This window comes from Falco naumanni, chromosome 12, assembly GCF_017639655.2.
Source record: "Falco naumanni isolate bFalNau1 chromosome 12, bFalNau1.pat, whole genome shotgun sequence".
Taxonomy (NCBI): Eukaryota; Metazoa; Chordata; class Aves; order Falconiformes; family Falconidae; genus Falco; species Falco naumanni.
In genome coordinates, this window is record NC_054065.1 from 8,490,138 (window position 1) to 8,511,106 (window position 20,969).

General features: G+C 40.0%; 1 protein-coding gene across 2 annotated transcripts in view; it reads left to right on the forward strand.

Moving 5' to 3' along the window:
* MACROD2 (mono-ADP ribosylhydrolase 2) overlaps positions 1 to 20,969 on the forward strand; it is an 893,250-nt gene that overhangs the window by 627,003 nt on the left and 245,278 nt on the right. The gene's annotated exons all lie outside the window — the stretch shown is intronic.

Consider the following 20,969-nt stretch of genomic DNA (forward strand, 5'->3'; position numbering starts at 1 on the left):
TATGTGTAAGGGTATAAATTTAGCAGGTTTATGGGGTTTATTTTGTTTTTTACCAACTGAATTGAAAGGAGATACCATGTTGAGGTTTTCAGACCTAGATTGCATACATCTTTGGACACTGGTACTTCGTAGCAGAGCACTTGGTAGCTTCCTGTGACTAAGAGGTGTGGGCAGTAAAGCAGGAGTTTTGGATGGACAGTCTCTATTAACGCTATTAGGTGCCTAAGCGTCATCAGCCTAGCTCTAGGCTTATATTTTGGGGAATCTAGTCTGTTAGTGTGTAATCTTAACCCTTAAGTGTAAGGCTAGAACTCCTATGTTTGGGCTGCTTTGCCATTTCATAATTTCTCTGAGTTGCGTTTTTTACTGCACAATTTAAAAAATACACTAAAAATCTTTTTTGCCTGCAGAAGCAAGCTATTCTTCTTCAAAGGCTAGTTATATATTGTATATACACCCCTTTTTTCATAGTGGTATTACAGGAAACATGACTTCATTTGGTAGCCTGCCAATCAAAAGTGTAGAAGTTTTCTCAATGAAAACTATTTTCTGAAGTATTCTGCTCTATGGTTCAGCCATTGCTTCTCAACTGTAGGACAACTTTCACTTTCAATACGCTTTGAGTCCACTTTTTAATCCTTTTTCTGCTTCTGGCCTGGAAACTTGTATGGTCTGTGTGTCACGTTTCTCTATTTAGTTAATGTGTTGCTTCAGTATTTTTCTAGTTCCTTCCATAGACTTCATGTGAATTCCTTCCCTTGTCCTCGAAAAGCTCCAGGTCTGTTTTGGATGAAGACTTGAGGTTCATAGCAGATAGAGATGTGTTTGTTGTATATGCTCATGACTTATCTGTGTTATAATATTTTTTTATGTTTTTTAACCTGCATTTGCAAATGCCACTGTATTTATGGTCCGCGCAGATTCATGGAAACTATAAACACTGAATATGCATGATTATTCTTTTCTCACTCTGTTACAAATTCCCTTCTAATTCTTGGCCTTCTTGGCTGCCTAGTGCTAAACCTCCTTTCTTGCTCCCTACAAATTCCGATTTAATTTGAATTCTTTTTAAATAAGTAGCTGTGGTTTACAATGTTTGGACAATGAAAGGGGATCAGGCTGTCCTGACTATGAAACAATTATTAAAAATTATTCTACTGATCTTATATCACAGCTGTTTGTTTTGTTTTTTTTTTTAATTTGGACTAGTATAGCTAATAGTTGTTATATATAAATGTTTCTGAACACCCTGCATCCCAAACCCACCAAGCTGAGGCCTCATGCTTCTTGATGCACTTGAAGATGTACATGTGATACATTTGATGCAATTATTGCATATCAGTAAATGTGAGGGTTTAGAGCTAATCCCCAAGAACTTTTGTTAATTCTTGATGGAAGTGGAGTACTAGAATTGGATCAAGACAAGTTTTGAAGGCCCTGTTATCTATAGCTTTGTACTTTCTTGTACAAAGCTTCCCCTCTTTGTAAGGCTTTTTTATAATTCGCTGGCTTGAATTTTAGACTATGGCATACCGGCATGTTTTACATGTCATGAATAGGTCAGCAGCAAAATGAAAATACCTATCAATTCTGTTGAAGGTAGCAGTAACTTATGTATGTTTGAGAAGCATACATTTGTTGGGTTGCTGTTGCGTAATGCGTATAGCAAGGTGTGCGTGGTTCATCTGATTTAAATGAACAAATGTAGCTCTGTGCCAGGTGTCAATATGATCCATGTTATATTGTATATGTTTTATTCCCTTGGACTAGATTTTGGGTTTTGTGTAGTAATATTATACATCACCAAACTTTTCCCAAAAGTAACTCATCGTACAATACAGCAACAGAAATGAAAGGGACTTTCTGTGTCTCAACAATATAGTCTCCTCTTACTGCAGATAACCATATGATATACTCCTTTCTGTAAACTTCTGTCATAAAGATAGAGCAACTCCCACTACACCCACTGGGTATTTAAATTCACGTGTTCTAGTCCAGGAGCAAAACCTCTGATGATTTGCCAGGAAGCCAGCTTGTCAGAGGGCTGCCCGTGTTTCACTCCTGTTACTGCTAACCAGAACCGCTCCGCTGATGCTGGCTGCGCTGTCAAAATGAGTCAGTGCGTCCTGCTAACAGCCTCTCCTGAACAAAAGAGGCCTCCTGCGCTTGGCTCTGCCAGAGTTAAATGAATTTAAGTCAGCTGCTTCCCCTCATTCCTTCTTCTGCAATCTGCCTTGCCTTTGGGAAGGTTCTGCTCCTTCAGTCCCAGAGATGTTTGGCAGCCAGTCATCCCCTTGGTCATGTTTCGTACCAGTTGTGCTAAGATCTCAAACTCTGAGTGCAGAATGTGAATTGATTGACGGAATTCAAGAAGTTTTAGTGCAAGATAGAGACCAAAATGATAGCCTGCTCACTAGGAAGTTTGCCTGTATAACAATACACTTGGCAAAAACAGATGGGCGAATAAGATGGAAGCCTGACAAAGTTGTAAGTCTTTTGTTGTGCTCTACAGTGCGGTGTCTTATCTGCCTTCCTGCATCCCAGGAAACTGTGACAAATTTGTGAAAGATAAGGCAATATTGTTGTTTTCTCCTCTCTGCCTTCCTTTAACACTTCTCTGCTTTGATGCTATAATGAGGATTTTATCCACACTGATATTAATTCAAAATATAAATAAATCAGCAGCTATATTCCTTAGTCAGCCCAGGGGCCTGAAAATATAACCTAAATGACTCTATTCTTGCAAGCTGTGTTAGAGTCCTACGAAGTTGTCTGTCATAGTATTTACAAGAAAAGTGATTTGCATTTAATAAAAGGTTTTCTTATCCAAGTCCGTGGTTGTGCTTGACCCCTCAGGTGTTTGCATAAAAACTTATTAGCATGCTTAACTCCAGTGTCGCTCAGATGAATGTCTCATTACCATGCAAATGGAGTTAGCTCCTTTCTGAGGTTAATTGTTACAAAGCAACACAGAGAGAGATGTATTGTAATTTACTGAACACAGAACACCAGCTAGGCAGGGCAGCAGCCATCATAGTCTAGCAGCCTAAAACTTAACTACATCAAGTCCACTAGGGAAAACAACCGTATTGTAAGTAATGGTTTGGACTTAGTTGTGTGTAACATGCAGCACTGTTCCGGTCTTGAAATGCACCTCTTCGTCAGGCTAATTTCTGGCCATGTTTTACACCAAGGTCTGCTGACTTGCAGCCAGAGGGCAAATCTAGTTTAGAAGCTGGTAAATGGTGTTATAGTGTAAGTGTAGAAATCCCTTGGAGCAAACTCACAAGAATGGCCACAGTCAGCAGTACTGGTTAATTTACTGCAGACCACCTAGGCTATCTCTTTAGCAAACTGCATTTTCACATTTCACAAAGTGCTCTTGAGGTTTAATAGAATTCTTCAGAGCACAAAATAGAATTGGATCCCATCCTTTAGGAAATTATACACTGGGATTAATTTAAAAACATGCATTAAGGTCTTTGAATGGTTCTGAAAGTTTCTTTCTGGGATAATTTGGCAGGCTTTGAGATATTGCCACCTGATTTCCTGTAACGGTACCACAAAACAATTGTGACACCTTTAAATACTGGACCACCCTACGTTTTTGGGGGTGGTGGGGAAAGGGCTATGTCTGGGCGTTTCTGAGGCAGCTGTCTTTGAACATTTGCAATGTTAGAAATTATTTCCGTGTACTTCAGTACCATGCTATGTTTCTCAAAACAGTGAAAAAATAAAGCAAGCTCAGTGTATGCCTTACCTTATGTCACTGACATGAAAAGCCTCAGGACTTTTTCACTGTTCAAGAAAAGACTTTAATTTAACAGCACATTTAGTTCAAAGTATTGTTCTTTCTCTTGCACAATATCTCACTACATTTATTATGCACTCCAGTAGAACAACAACTAGGAAAGCACAATTGCAATATATGTTCCATTGAAATAACTGATGCAGATTAAAAGCATATAAGTGGAAAATAGATCAACGCATTCCTGATTCCTTTTCATTAGAAACACTACTGAAGAGAGGCTTTTTCTTATATTGCCTGAAGTATATGAGACTTAGGTCTCTGTGCTTTAGCAAGCAGTTAAGCATCTATCATCTGCCCCAAAATCTTTGTACACTTCCAGCAAAAAAGAATGCACAAAATCCTGGTACAGCTGAAATCAGTGGAGCTCTGTTTTCAGCAGTGGGGAGAGGGGCAGGATGACACTTGCTATACTCCTTGTGACAAGAATTTTCAGGAGGAAACATCTGGTTTGTCAAATTAGGCACACCACAACATGGGTGCCCTGCATCTGTGCTTCATTTTGGACTGTGCTTCATCCAAATCATGATGATACTTTCCACTAGTGAGAAAAAGTGGAGTTAATTTTCCTGTGCACTAGCTCTCATATGCTCTTGTGCCTCGGTGCCATGCAGGAGTCGGGCTGGCCTTGCCTCGCCAGTGGGAGCTGTGGGCATATGTGAAAGCAGGGAGCTGAGGAAATGTTCCCTGCAATGGGGATCGTGGATTTGACTGGAAGGACCTTTATCCTGCTGATAAAAGCTGCGTGAGCAATTGGCTTTCTTAGGATGGAGAGGGTATGCAAGAATTTGAGGAATGGAAGATCTGTGATGAGAAAGCAGAGCTTTAGGGATGATGCTGTATTCCTTGTTCTCACAGAGCTCGTCACCCTGATGGTGTGGTAAGCAGGTGTCTGTGCCTGGTCAGGAAGGGTCAGAACAGGGCAGTGCACTGTACGTTGGCCAACCAGGCCCAAGCCTGCTTGAGGCATCTCAGCTCAAAGAGTTATTGTTGCTGAAATAAAAAGAGCACTGGTCTTGGGTGCCCAAGGCAGGACAGGACTGCTGCATGGGCGTGCAGGTATGGCACAGGACCCACAGGAGAGCCATTGGCCTCCAGAGGGATATCTGTGTCAGGCAGGATATCCCAAGCACCTAGAACGGTGCTAGGTACTGGTGTCAAGTTTGGAGAGAGGTAGATGTCCTGCTGGACAGCCACTGCCTGGAAGGACAGAGCAGAGAGTTGCCACTGTTCTCCATTGCACAAGGCAGGGTTGTGCATGTGTGCCTCAGTGAGCTTTTAAATGCACTAGAGCTTTATTTTTGGGTGAACTGACATGATCACCACTTTGTGTCTGGTGTAGCACTCTGCACGTAAGCATGGCACCCCATAGCATCCATGTGGGTGCCATGTTAGTCTGGCTGTATCTGTGCTATGCAGGGTAGGAACATTTCCATGTCTCTGCCCTCAAAACTGGGTCATGCAGTTCACAAGGAGTTGCTTTTACCTCCCGAGCCCCTGAAAACATCAGGGCAACCCAATTTCAGTATTTCTGCTGACTGCTTGCCTGAAAGATAATTTCATTATTAATTTATATTTTTAAAAAATTTTACTTTCCCCCTCCCTTTGGTGGTCTCAGCAACCTAATTTTGGTGCTTCGTTCTCCAGAGACAATTAAACAAAGTGGCATCTTGAGATGAAGTCTCATCTTTATCTCTACAGAAGGACGTAGATGGAGACAGTGTGTCTTGGAAGATGTTGTCTGATGCGTTTTCCTTTAATGTAACCTCAGTTAGGTTCCCCTAGGCAGAGCAGCGAAGTTTCTATGTTTATTCCAAAAAAGGAGTGGAGTAGCTAGCTGACAATATTTAATTAAGGAAAGCAAGTATTTATTTTTTTTTTCCTAAATCAACTAATGCGAACAACTCCTCCTAAGATAATATTACTTTTGGTTTTGCTTGGGTAATTTTCATGCTTACAGTTTGTAGAGTTGTCAACAAAACTATGCATAATATTGAAAAATATATGTATTTATGCCTAAGGTGATATCTTCTACGACAAGTTTGGGCCTGCAGTGACATGTATTTATTTTAAGGTGTATTTATTACTCAGAAATAAAGCTCTGAAAATACAGGTTTTGATTGAAGCCACTGACAGATCCTCAAGGACAGTAAGGGTGCCGATAAAAATTCAGGCGGCTATTTTGGTAGCTCTTATATGCCAGTATCATTTGATTAACATAATCTTCTCCCCTCCCCCAGCACAGTTCTCTTGGGTAGGTTAAAAAATGATCTCCTTTCTATTTCTACATTCTAATTAGGTGGTAATCATATGCTGCTCTGATTGAAATGAAAATCAGCCATCATGCCACTGTCATCTATAGCTGAAGTCGAGGAAAAAATGCTTTTCAACTTGTACAAAATTAAAATGATTTACTTGCTCTGTGTAGCTGCTCTCTCACTGGGCTCAAAGAGATTCAGTGCTGTCCCCAAAGCCCAAACCTAACTATCATCCCAACAGACAAGTCATTTCCTGAAATGATAAGTAAGCCGCCAAGGCAGAAATGCTTTCTTATAGGTTCTTCAGACTGCTATTTAAGTAGAAGGCTGATAAAGCAAAGCAGACAAAGCCGGTATTCATTACGCATGATACTTTATTTATTACACTTAAAAAGCTTTCGTTATTTTTGATACAGCTATTGAGAGAAAGGCAGGGAGGCACCCTTCTTGGAAACAAATGTTAGGGCTTGTGATTGCTATGAATGTCCCAGGTGACGGGTTTGAGTTGCTCACTTGTGACCCAAATAAAAATGGGGGTGGGGGGTGGAGGTGGGAACATGGCTTCCTGTCACCCCTTCTCCCTAAAATTATTTGAGGGCCAAGGAAATCCACTTCTATGCATAGTGTAGATGTTTTCAATGAATATATCTTTGTAAAGTTTTATATACACTTAGTGTACTGTATAAATAAGGAGTCCTGTAACTCCATTACAGCTAATGAGTGTCACCTAATACAAGACAGGTCTCTGCATGGGTTCTTCTATGTTTACAATAGTTAACTACCTAATAATTGAAATTTGTTAAAACATTTATTCTTTTTATCCTTACATTTTAAATGCAGTTATGATAACAGGAACTTGGATAGGTTGAAAATTCTACACGCGTGTAGCTAAATTCAGAAAATTGTCACTAGCTCAGGGTTGAGATTTTTGTCTTGTTTCTTGAACTTTTTTTCCTCCTTTTTTTCCCCTCCTGAATTCTGTGCATTTGGAGGGGTCTGGGAGCTTTAGTGAGCCCTGTGAAAAGACCTCAAGGAATAAATAGAAACAAAGTTACATTTGTTTCTTTCCCGTTACTTCTTGCATGACAAAAAAGATCCTGATAACATCCCTTTATTTCAGTACTGGCTTTCAGCCAGAAAACCCAGTAATTTCAACTGGCTTGTCAAATCAGCCCTATGCAGAAGAGGCCCAGCCTTCATTTTCGGAAGATTCAGTTATTGTTGCTACCCTTCAGGAGACTCTTTTCTTGAAAACGGCTTGTGTTGCTCACCCTGTGGGTGCATAGGAGTAAATAGACAAAAAAATGAGGAATAGCAATCCATGTAGTTCCATGTAGATCCAGATAAAATGAGGAATTTTATCCAGGTGAGATACATGGAGAAAATATTTCATGAGTAACAGAGAAATTGCTGTTACATTCTTTGTTTTGTTTCTGAGCTCTTCACGTTAGTAAATCTGTTGTGATTTATGTTTTGCTATACAGTCATGGCTGACTAAAATGTATCTGTGGATTACAGCCGGATCTTAGCAGGAATCGAGCTGAGATTGGGTAAGAGGAAGGAGAGCAGAAGGTTTGCCTTTTGCTCTGTGGAGGTTCCCATCATGAAGACGGAGTTTTGGGAGACTCACAAGTGGAAGCTGTCTGCCGAGGATGGGTATGGCCGGGCGGTTGCCAGCAGCAGATAAACCAGGTGGCCAGCTGAAGTCTGTCCACGATGCCAGCCAGGCAGCCAGGCCTCATCGGAGTGCTGGCAGAAACCAGGGGAGGTCCCTTTGGCCCTACCTCAGGGCAGGGAGCCCAGCACCCAGCCTCCTGCTCCATAGCTGCAGCCTGCAGAGTACATCTTTGGTTTGGGGGTTTCCTTTGGCTGCTGGGTTTTCAGTTCTCTGAAGTGCCTCTCAGGTGACGTGTTCATCGGTCTTTGCAGACAAGAAACGTCTGTCCACGTGACCTGGGCCTCTCCGAGTGCCCTGGAGGTGCTTTAGCTGTGCAGCCCAGCATGTGCTGGAAGCACGTGCGGTCGGGACGGACGGCTGCCAGCTGACGGCTGCATTGCCTGCATTGCCCGCCCAGCCGCGGCACACAATGCAGTGCTAAGCGAAGCCGCTGCGCTGGCATGGGCAGCAGCCCTTCCACACGAGCCAAGAGCACATGCTTTGTTTTGCTGGCACTTTCCTGGCATCCTGTAGAGCGTACGATGTCTGCTTTTTGGTGTTCTGTTTCAAATAAACTCACGTAGCTGTTTTGCTTCTGGAAAGCTGCCGCTTCTGTTCAATTTAAATTCAGTTCTGTTGCCTACAGTTTTCCTCAAAGCAGAATTTCCAGAATGGCATGTGAGGGTGAAATAATAATAATAATAAAATACAAAAGTACATTAGGCAAGTCTGACACCGGAGCAGGCATTGGATCACCCTACAAGGGACCAAACTGGTGCAAGCTAGCTAACTATAAAGGGGATATTTTGTTAAGTTTTATTCTCTCTTCCCAACTGAGATTTTGATCTGGCCAACTCCTACCATCATCTCCAAGCATGTTAGCCATCAACAGTAGGTCACAATCAAATCTATTTAGAAGGAAACCCATGTGGATTCCTATAGCTGGAGTGCATTCCCTGTGAGGAACAAAATGAGTTTATTGCTGCTAGACTACAGCATCTTGACATATAGTTTGAGATATATGATTCTGACATTTAATAGGTTAGATGATATTGGCCACATACTTCATAGGTTCTGTATCATGCTGTATTCCTGGGAAGGTGAAAAATGGGTCTGTCTATTATATATGAAATGACAGAGCAGATGAGAAGAGCAATGTGGATGTGGGGAGCATTGACAATGAGAACCTGTGGAAACATGGGAATGACTGGCAGGCTTCCAAGGTAAAATACCTGATAATTAATACAGAACAACTTGCTGAAATTCAAATGTGAGCACAGTTTAAAGGTTTGCTTAGACTTCAGGACAGATTACGTGATTCCTTCCTTTATTTGGGATGAATGAAAACATGGAAAATAAATTAGGTGAGCTATGAAATTCTTTACTTCAGTTGGAATAAACAGTGCTTCCTGAGAAGAGTTTTTCAACAAAGGCTACAAAAAGACCTGCTCAGGTTCTCACCTTGCTTCTAACCTGATTTCTCAAGAGATAAGAGTGAAGGTTAATTTCTACTAGCATAGGCTGTTTACAGCTACTAAATCTAAATTGGATTCGTTTATTGAAGTCTTATTTTCTTTTCTTACATTCAACTAGAAAGGATGAATGTACTTTGGTACTAGTAAAATAACTGGAAAAAATCAGTGGTTAAGAGGATAAATACTGGCTGAGGGTTAAAGCAGAATTAAGTAGGTTTAAAAGCAGTATAATTTTGTAATTGAAATGAAAGTCACCATGGCATAGAGCACAGATTTGACTTGCAGTTATGCCTTGTAAAGAACCAGGTTGGTGTTGCCCGTGTCTCTTTGCTTTTCAGTCTGTTTTCATCCTGATTCAAGGCTGTGTTTTAATATAACCAGAACTGAATTTGGGATGCTTTTCTGAGCCAGTGTATTTGTCTTGTCTTTGCTATTAGACTAAATATATCACGTGCTAATTTGCTGCGGTACTCTTTACTACTGCGGTCTGAAGTAAAACCCTAAGAGCCAGCTGCTAAATGTTCATCCACAGGATCGATGCACAATAAATCCGGAGGAATAGATGTCTTTCTGATTTGTCCCCCTTGTGAGAAACTAGGGCCTTTCATGAGCTCATCTCCAAATGTCCTGGCTTTGATGAAGTATGAGGAAGGGATTTTTCAGGTTCTGCGTTCTTCTCTGACTTCTTCCATCTAACTTTTCCACACGCTTACAAGGGACTGTGTTATTCAAGCCTCAATCCAGGTACATGTTCTCAGGTTGGGGGAAGGGGTTTCATAAGTGACTTTCAGCCTCTTTTGCTGGACATTTCACCTTTCATTTAAAGTCCCTTTAGGTTTTGTAAGTGAAAAGGTTAAAAAGCCATAGTCTTCTATATGCATATTCATAATTTTATCCTTGAGTTGAGATGTTAATTTTTAACTACTGTTTTATTGCTAGAATACAGTCTATTTGATTAATTTCATTAATTATTTTTACTTTCACCTTGTGTGAGAGTGCATGTCAAATGACTTTTCCATGTGTGGAAGAAGTCTCTGAACTTGCACTCTGCTTACTGCTCTGAAGCGAATGCACAGACCTTGCCCTGATATGAAAGAAACTTGTCACATAGCACTTTGACTCCCCTGAATTTAATCTTGATACCCATCAGATAATAACCTCTTTCCTGGAGACATTTAAACAAACATACTCCTTTGGGACTGCATACTAATAATATACGATCTGTGTGATGATAACCTCATGATGGGGAAATGTTTAAAGAAGGCACAATAGAAATTATATGCTTTAGTCCTACTGACTTTTCTGTGACTGTTGCCTCACTGGTCTGTGTTCCCTGTTAAAATCTCTCCCTACAGACACCATATTGACTTCATTAATATTTACAAAACACGTATATTTTCCTTCAGACAGTTGAGGTACAACTGCCCTTGATTTTTGCTGGATTTTATGAACATTGACACAGCTTTATATAGCATAAGTGTAATATCTAATTAATATGCATACTTATATTTGTAGAATACCCTAGGCATTTTTTTCCAATGTGATTTTTATGGGGCATATAAGAATGAAGTCTTATTATAACTACAGGTTGCTTATGCGTGTATGCCCCTCAGGATGGGGTCTGAGTCTTCATGGGAATTTTGAAGGTGGCTGACATGCTGTTGGTACTGAAACTCCTATTAACTAGGTGGAATTGCATATATAAGAAACTGCAATATCGCAGATGATCGAAGAAACTCGTAATTCAAAGCTCTGAACGTAAATCCAGAGGGCAGAGCTTCTATAGACTAACACTAGTCCTCAAAGCTCTCCTAAATTTTAGTGGAGAGAGAATTTCTGCAGTGAAAGAATTTTTGCATCATGGTTGCTAGCAAAGAAGGGCAGGCATTAGTATCTTTAATGATGTCAGTGTTAGTGTTGTTACAAGAGGTAAATGAAAATGCTGAATTTGCTCCCATGTTGAAAGTACAAGTATTTACAGAAAATATAGTCAGATGTTTACTAGCACTTGTGTTGTGAGCATTGTGTTTCAGATTCTGTAAGGTGCACTTTGAGACAAAGATGTATTTGAAGGACAGTCTCATCACATGCAATTTATAGCCATGGTATCGCAAAAATAAATCTAGCTTGTATGATGCCTCCATATAGCAGAAGCTGAGAGGGGAAATAAGTAACACTAAGATTTTTCTGAGAGTATTACGAGAATAAAGAATTCTTTACAGGCAGATAATAACAAGTATAAATATTGCTTCAATGCCAGGTTGCTCAGTGAACTGTGATTTCCACATAAATGGTCAGTAACCTGTCTTTATTGGCAATTTATGGTCACCTTCTGTGTTTTGTATGTGGGAAGAAGGGACCCTGCTGTGGTCCAGTGAGCTAAGGTTTAGCAGAAGCAGACAGATGTCAAGCTGGGGATAGCCATGACGAGCATGTATGTTGGTTTTTTCCGCCTTTGGTCAGGACTGGGAGTAAGTGGGAGCGAGGTAGGCTGACGCTGTCTTTTACCTGGAGTATTGCGGGAACTTCAGGAGTGAAGTGCTGAGAAGCTATTTGATCCACTTTCTTAGTTTCCCAGATAGCCTAGTTGAAAGGGAAATCTGTGGTAGACGTTGAAAGTCCTTCGTTAGCTACTGGGTTTTCAGAAGCTTGCTGGTGGAAGAAGTTGATTTGGATGCCCTACTTATAACCAGAGCAGTTGCACAGACTAAAAACGACCTCCTGATACAGGGATCTGGCCGGGTCCAGAATATCTTGCTTTTCCCCTCTTTTGTACCTTGTTTCCCTTTGCAATTTTTTCCTCTCAGTTATCCCCATACTGCCCCTTTCATGAGCGGTGAACTTGTCTCTTTACATTCAGCTGTATTGCCTGGGCATTTAACTAAGTGCTTTGGATCAGGGGAGAGGAAACAAAGACTGTACCTCTGCTCTGGGTCTATCTTGTGTGTTGCAGCTGTTCTTTTTAGGTAGGGATTTCAAGTCCAGCTGCTTCTTATTGACCCTGTGGGAAGTGGCAGGTTGAATCAATTATTTGACATGCACATTCTCTGTTGGCAGCATTCTCGAGAGCCTTATAATGGCACAAATGATGTTACTTGCTAGTGCAAAAGAAAGTTACAATTGGGTATAGCAATTAATACACGATTAGGAAGGCATTCTTTTTTCTTTCCAAGTATTTTTTTCCAGTTATTTTTAGATTTGAATTGACTGAATAGTTGAAGAATTCCTTTTGGAAAGGAGAAGGGAACAGTGTTTTTTTCTACATTAGCTTTGATTTTTCCTCCTGCAGGGACACTGAGAAGCACAGACAGCTGTTATTTAAAACAAAATTGAACATTAAATGCTATGTAACCATTTACTATCTCTGAACTATAATGCAGCAGTCCTATGTTTTAATGATGTATTGTTGTTTATTACGCACTGTGTTACTGCTCAAACTTCATTTGTTTAGAAAAATAATGAGATTTGAATGTAATTAGAGCGTATCTCTAGAAACAGTCTATATGTGCCATCCAAGGCATTTTGTTAATTTACTGGTTTTGGTGCCCAAGGTAGTGACACTGCCCTGCAGGATGTAAAGAGGAAGAGGTTGAAGGGTGTTGGGCTGTGGATGTGTTGAGATGTCAGCATTATGAGAAATGACAACGTCTGTGAGCAAAAGAACAGAGCAATCACAAACTCCCCTCAGCCTTTGGCACCACTGCTGAGGCTGCCAACAAGGGTGTCAATTTGTGCCAGCTCCTGGAGCATTTTTTGGTGATGGTGACACGTGTCACTTTGGAACTGGATCGAGACAATTGGCGCATTGCACACAGGCCACCAAGCAGCCCTGGCCCCAGCTGCTATCTGCTTTCAGACATCTCACCTGGGCTGTGTTTGACCTAATGATGTAAAAGCAAAAAAGAGTCTCTGTTTTATAATAGTCTCCAGAGCTGTCACATCCTAGTTTTCAACTAGATTAATTAGCACCCATGTGAGTAATTCCATATACAGTCATTCAGACCTTTTTTCAGCTTATTTTCTTCTAAGTGCTCTAGAAAGTGGTTTTGAAGAAATGTTGTGGTTAATGAAAACATCTATGAATGTAAAGCCATAGGTGGCGTATAATTTATAAAGCGTTATCAAATGAAAATATGTGGCAAGTATAGGGTTTTGCTGGCTGGGTGGCCTCTGCGGGCTATTGCTAAAAGAGGTCAGACTGGATCTGTGAACTTAAAACCACAACTGTACTAATTAATGTGATAGGAAAATGTTAGGAAGGGCAATGTAATTATTCATAGAACTGGGTCATAATTTCTTTTTCAGTTAGTCTTCTAGCATGTTGCCACACTACAGTGCTTTCCATTAATAATGAAGACATTTTGGAGAAATAGTATTAGCAGCTGGTTGACTGTAGTTAATTGACATATTATTGTATTCCAGCACATTCTGTCAGGGACCGCTGTGAATGGCTTAAAGGCTTCTAGGGAGCAATAAAGCAGAGATAACCAAAGAGAAGTTATTTTAACTTAACAGTTCTCAGATTCTGTATACCCTGATTCTAGGAGGTGATTTGCTAAAGTATGTAGAGTTTTGATTTAGAAAATAATGATGTAACTGTCTTACTTTTTTTCTGTGGGAATAGCACATAAGATCCTGCAGGAGTAGGGCAATGCACTGAGCCTTCAGTGTGTTTTAAAATCTGAGTGCCTAAACGACATAAATCCATTTACTTATGGACTTAATCCAGGCTGCTTTGTCAAAAATTGGAGTAATGAATTGACAAGGAATTTTAGAAATGAACTATGTATGTAATGGAAGAATGCTAATTACTGTCCTTCCCCTCCACCCTTCCCACCAAAGTTAACAGAGCTTAAAATGAATGCATCTTTGTTTTTAGAATGAGAACTAAAGAAGAGAGCCAGAGTGAAGCCAGGGATGTTACTTAGCAAGCCTTTTACCTCCAGGTCGCTGATTCAAATCCAGACTGTTCTGTTCACGTCTGAGAGCTTTTCAGCCTTCGCACTAGTCTTGCCTGCGTAGAATGAAATGGAGAATGTGTCTTTGGTCCCTATCACAATTGACATAATTCTAGTTGTATTGATGAGCATTATGTATTTAAAGAGCCTTATCCTGCAGTCACGGCACCCAGCTGGTGATTCTGCATTTCTCTCCAGAGTTGCTGGGATTAGGCACAAAATGGAAAACATCAGGCTCTAGTGCTGATAGTTTCGAATGTTCATGGATGTATAAAGGAATTTTTTCTTAGATGGGCTTATTGAAGGAAATGGAAAGTGAGTACTTCAAAGGAACTGAGCTATTTGATCATGGAACGTTTTATTCTACCGTTAATTACGTAAAATAGGCTGAACTGAGATAGAGCTCTTAGTGACTTTCTTGCTGTGTGCATAATTAGATATACAGGGCTGTTTCCTCAGCTAGTGTCAGTCTGCTTAGCTCTATTTAAGTGAATTTGCATCAGCTGAGAAGCTGGACCCTGGTATTTATGGAACCATTGGCTGTTTATTACGCCAGAGTAATACACAGCCAAGTTCTGTACCCTAAGGAAATTTAGGACAAGATGTATAAAGGAAGAAAAATGGTACTGTGCTCATTTTTAAAGTAATGATGGGCTAATTTCAGCCATCAGCACTTTTATTTGAAGCTTGTTAGACCTTACAGCAATTGGATATAGAAGTAAAGAACTACCATGATGGTTTGGGGATGTGCTTGCATTTTGGAAGGAAACTTGTGATGGGGGATTTTGGTCTTTGTAGGCTGTGATTAGAAGGCAAAAAGTTGCAGGCGTGGAGAAGTTTGTCGGGGGGAAGACTGGCCTCTAGAAAAGCCTTTACCACTGAATAATAGAGGAACAAAATAGTAAATGAAGAAATGGTAGTTGGTAATGAACCACCAGGGTAGAATAGCAGTGGTCTGAATGCTCGTGTTGTCTGTTCTTTCAGAAGCGTTTTACATCTGAAAAATACTGAAAACTCTCCATATGCATGCTTCTAGATTCTGATTTTAAAAGGTGATAGTAAAAATAACAACTTTCCTGTGTTATCAGATTTTAAATTTGAGACCAGTGATACTCTGATGCTTCCTACAGCTGAAAACACAGGAATCCCAAAAGAGTAGCAATCCTCTGTATTAATTAAATGATCTTAAAACAATTAGTCCTTCATACTGTGCTCAAGCTGCTCATGGCTGTTTTTAGCAGTGTAGGCCTTAAAATGCCCAGTTTCTTGCACTCTGCTTTTATGTGCATCATTGCCAGAAATTGGGTTACCAGAAGCATTAATAATATTTTAGAAAACACCGATGTCTGAATCACTGGGAGTAAAAGTTCTGTTTTGTTGAATTGAAACAAAGATGGCTGTCCAGTCTTGGAGAGACCTTAATTCTCCAAGAATTAAGACTTTGAGAATTAAGAATTACAGACTTTGTTCAGCCAAGGCGCTGGATTTTGTTGTCAGTACACACGAGGTAGTGTTGCTGTGGAGAATGTGTGGCTTTTTCCCAGCACTGCACCGGGTGAGCTGCTGCTATTCTGGGCAGGTCAAGAGCTGCAGGCTGTGGCCGGTGCTGGGGTCTGGCACAGTGTGGTGAGGTTCGTGCATTCACAAACAATGGCAGTGCTCATTTTGTTCTGTTCAGAATAATGTCATTCCTTATGGTGTAAATAGTCAATTATCTTGTTAGTTCTTAAATGCTGACGCTTTTTAATAATCTCAGAATAGTCATACAATCATCAGAATTTTATTTTGACGCACTGGATAGGAATGGTTCATACAACTTTTGAAATAATTTAATTTCACTTTCATCGTTATGTACAGGAATTCTGTAATATCCTGCATTCCTCTGTGGTGTCAAAGCAGTTTAGTTTAAAACTTTACAATACATCTAGTGATTAATGAAGTTACAGTCATTTACCTCAGAACTAATTCTGCTTTGAAAAGATGCTTTGCCTCACACTAATTATTTCTGTATTGTCCTTATTTGCTTCACAGGCATTTCACTGCTCTTCATCTTGACTTGTTAAATCCTTCTTGCTCACGCATGAATCTGGACAGCTGGATGCCACTAATGGGGCAGCTAGTGCTACCCAGTGGTCTATAATCAACATTCTGTTGCCACACATTAGCATCACACTACATGGCTAAAAGGACTAAAAATCTGAATAGTGAAGCAGCAGCTGATTAGGGATGATTAACAAAAAGACTAGAGGGTGGTGGATATTGTGTAACACTGCTTCCATCCTTTCAGAATCCAGCAAAGAATGGCATATCTGATATGTCAGTTTGAACAAAAATAGATGAACCATTATCTACGTGTTTTTATCACTAATCATTTCTCAAAGGCTGTTTAAAACCAAACACATTTAATAGCATTTAAATGGAAACAGAGGTGGAAATTGTCATAAAACCGTGACAAGATACATCTGTTTATTTTAAACAAAACATATCCATTTGTTTTTCTGCAGTGTCAAGGCAATAGCAGATGCCATGATCAATATATAAAAATATTGTATTACTAAATGTACCTTAAATGCCTTGCTAAATATAAAGCACTCCCACACATTGAGGTTGATTTGTAGTCTGTAAAGAGAGACAGTTCATTTTGGATGCAGAATGGGATACACTGGAAAAACTGAATTGCAACAGGCAATCTAGAATGACCACTGGAAAATATATTCAATGGTTTCAGTGTAACCTGACTCTACCTTCATAATAGCTCAATTTCTTCAAACTGCTCCATATCAGTCATCTGCACTGGTATGTAGGACTGTCTCGAGTTGCACTTTTGGATGGCAATGCTTTTCTTCATCAAAAAAGCAACAATAAACTAAACCACCATCACCCCAAAAAACCACCAACACCACCCCTGCCACTGCCCCCCCCCCAAAAAAAAATATCCAAACAACCCCCCAAAAAACAAAACAAAAAACCCACCCACCCAACCAACCAAAAACCAAAAAAAACCACCTCACCACCACCACTCCAATAAAAAACTGTGCAAATCCAACAGTTCCTCCTGCATGTCTTTCCTCATCCTGGGGATCTCATTATGTTTCTCTATTGATTGTCTGCTCTTGTGCTGCAGATTGGCCAAGAGAGGAGACAATTATTTCTGCTTTTACTTCTCTTGCTGAGGTGTGATTTTGAATGGAATGCAGTCATCATCTTTGCTGCCTGTATTCAGCTGTTACTAATGTTAGAAGAATCATTCAGTTGGGAAATGCCTATTGCTGTGGGATTTTGAGAGTTCCCGTTGTTTCAGGTTCTGGGCCACCCAGACTAAGATTGGATGTAAGCAGCAGTTTGGAAAGTGGACAATATAGCATTTTCTTCTTTTGGTAGTGCCATGAGTCCAGGTATGGTCTCTGTTTACCAGGAATTACTTAGAGATTTTGCTTTTTGACAAAGAAAAGAGGATGTGATATAATTGTGTCTGGAAATGACCTGTCTGGGAAGGGTTAAAAAACAAACCATGAAAAAATATTTAGTCATAAATATCAAAATATTATTTAAAAAAATGGTATACATTACCCTCTTCCTTCTGGTCATACTTCCAGTGGCAACTACTAACAAGGCAAAAATGTTTGCCTTAAAAATTGGGAAGAAAGTGAAATATTAGTTGCTGCACTCTCAGTAATAAACCACAAAGCAATGTGAATTACAGAGCTGTTGGTGCACTTCTGAGGTGCCTATAGGCAGAGAAACCTAATGCAATCAAAGTGTACATAAATAGCCTACTAATGTACAAACTGCTACAGTTCATCATTGTAGTGGACATTATTAAGATAATTATTTTATCCTTCATGACTTGCTATTCTATTGTGCTGTTATATAAATCAATCCAATCTAACTAATATGTTTTGAGGGACAATTTTTATCTCTTTGTACGAAAAAGGGTTTATTGCAGAAGGCAGTCTTATTAAAGACTTGTCACTTCGGAGATCTGGTGACAGTAAATGCTTGGCTGTTCATTTACTGGCGGGTCACGTTTCAGTTAAACAAAAGCAATGCAAGAAGTGGCATGTAAAAAAATTGGTTGTCTAGCTTGGTGCCTTGGCTGGTTCTATTTCTTGTCATTTTGCTTCAAATAATATCAGGTTGGGCTTAAAACAATGTCTTCAGGGCATCTTGTTCAACCTTCAAAAGTTCAGGAGTTGCCACTAATGTATATAAAATGCAGACCAAGGTCCAAGTGGAAATTTGTTCTTGACCTGAGTCTTTTGTTTATGTTTATCTCTTTGCTAGTCATTTTTTTTTGATTAATTGAAAAGCTGTATGTAAAATTATAAGCTGAGATCATAGTTCTGTGTTTCAGCAATAGCGTGCTCTTTTCCGGCTCCCTGTTTCTAGTGCAGCTTTGAAGTACTTCTGTGTGTTGAGAGCTGTGGGTCGCCAGCCCAGGCCATGTGCTGCTGAGAGAGCTGCAGGGGTGGACGAAGGCAGGGTTTTTCGGTGGCATACAGAAGCGTTCTCTGGGAATCTAGTTACTTTGCCAGATTCGTTCTTAAAGGTAGCATAGGTGAATCTGTGTTCCGCTGTATTGGAAATGCAGCTCTTGTTTCTTATGGAGAGGTTTGCATGCAACCTCTCAGTTGAAGTATTTGTAAAATATGCTCCCAGCCCCATCCAGCCTGGCCTTGAACGCTGCCAGGGATGGGGCAGCCACAGCTTCTCCGGGCAGCCTGTGCCGGTGCCTCGCCACCCTCATAGTAAAGAAATTCTTCCTAATATCTAACTTAAACCTACCCTCTTTCCATTTAAAGCCATTCCCCCTTGTCCTGTCACTACAGACCCTTGTAGAAAGTCCCTCTCCAGCTTTCCTGCAGGCCCCTTTAGGTACTGGAAGCTGCTATAGGGTCTGCCCGGAACCTTCTCCAGGCTGAACCACCCCAGCTCTCCAGCCTGTCTCCATAGGAGAGGTGCTCCAGCCTGCTGGTCATCCCCGTGGCCACCTCTGGGCTCACTTCAACAGGTCCATGTCCTTCTTATGGTGGAGGCCTTTTGGACTAAACCAACACATTTCTCAATAATGATAAGAATTTATACTCCATCACTGCAGTATCAGTCATGTGCGAGACCGGTGACTATGGAATGTTTGTTGAGAAATTTTGTAGATTATATTTTTTCTAGGACAATAAGAATCAATTAGTCTGCAAGTAGCAGCTCTAGATGTATGTTTGAATGTTAGAGACATAAGTGGCAAACGAAAGCCTATATAAGTAATACTAAACTGTAATAATTTCTATGGTTTTTTTTCTGTGAACTTCTTAATCTGTGTTTTCTGAGGTCTGTGATATTCAGCTGTTATTTAGAATACAGTAGGTATAGATTAGCTATATTTAGCTTTACTTTCAATGAAAATACATCAATAGAGAAGGTCATAGCCTTGCTCAGAGTGGAGCACTGGTGATTACATTTGGTAAAGCCTTTCGGGGAGAGAGTCAGAGGCTAACAGTTTCGGGTGGGTTTCAATGAACACACAGGTATGTAGTATTTTTTGTTGTTGTACTCAGCCTCTGTCTAATAGTTTTGAGACTTTTAGGTATGATTATTGCAAAAATGCCCACGCATTTTGCATCTCAAATGGAAATTAAAAAAAAAATAAATTACAATTTATTATGTGCACAATATGGCAAAAACTTTAATGCTTAAGAGAGTGCAGCCCTAGAAAATTAAATCAGAAGCTGAATTCAGGATTTTGATAGCAATTTGCATCTTCCAAATGGGAGTGGAAGAACACGAGGTATTGTTTATTAGTGCAATTATAAGCACAATAAAAATAACAATAGGCAACAAGTTTAAAGTAGGTCTGCCAAAGTGCTCCATGTGACAGCTCCTTGTATTTGTCAGCAGTTCTGTTTCCAGAAGTATTTTCCTCTGATGAACAAATTCAGCAAATGAACACTAATGTAGTTGCATATCACAAAACAGTAGTGACTGGCAGCTGTTGATAAAGATGCATCACCCTCAGGTTTTGTTCTTCCTCATCTACATGGAGAGGTGAACTGGGAATGTATAGGCTTTTTATCTCTTCCACATGGGTTGTCTTTGCTGTACAATGACAACACTGCGAGACTGGGCACTCATTTCTCATTTTGTTAAACAGTGAAAAGAGTCAATTATTTCCAGTGCTTCAGAGGCAGGTCTTCTGTAAGAACACTTTCAAAAAGAAAATGACAACTACATATTAAAGGGCTCTATGGCTGTTCCTCAGTGTTTTTCTGCACCTCCTTCCTCTCCCTTTTTTCCCCCATGTAGGTAAAGAAACAAAGCAGCAGCTTTCTGACATTCATCATGAACGTTAGTTATACTACTATCTCAGGCTTCCAGGACTAAGAGATTATGAGGAATGTATTAACCATTTTGGCTTTTTGAAAACGGTTCATTATTAATATAGTTAAGTAGGAGTACTGGGTCAGCAAGTGAGGGGACGTACACATCAATAGTGTTCATTTGGTTTTGGAGTAAGTATTTTATTTCATAAAGCACTCCTTGATTACACAGGGGTAAATATATCTGGGGAGTGTGTAGTGGCTAGGTTTTTATCCGAAAACTTCTTTTTCTGGTTTAAGCAAGGCAAAATCTTTTCAGTCTTGAATTAAAAGTTATTTTGGGGAATGAACTGTGATTAGTATAGTACAAAGCTATGAGTTAGCTTATTGGTTCCATATAATTCTAATTATTTTTGAATGTAGGTCAAGATACCTCCAACATTTTGCAGCAGCAACACTTGCATAATAAAAGCTTTAATAAATGTGTTAGTTCTAAGAGACC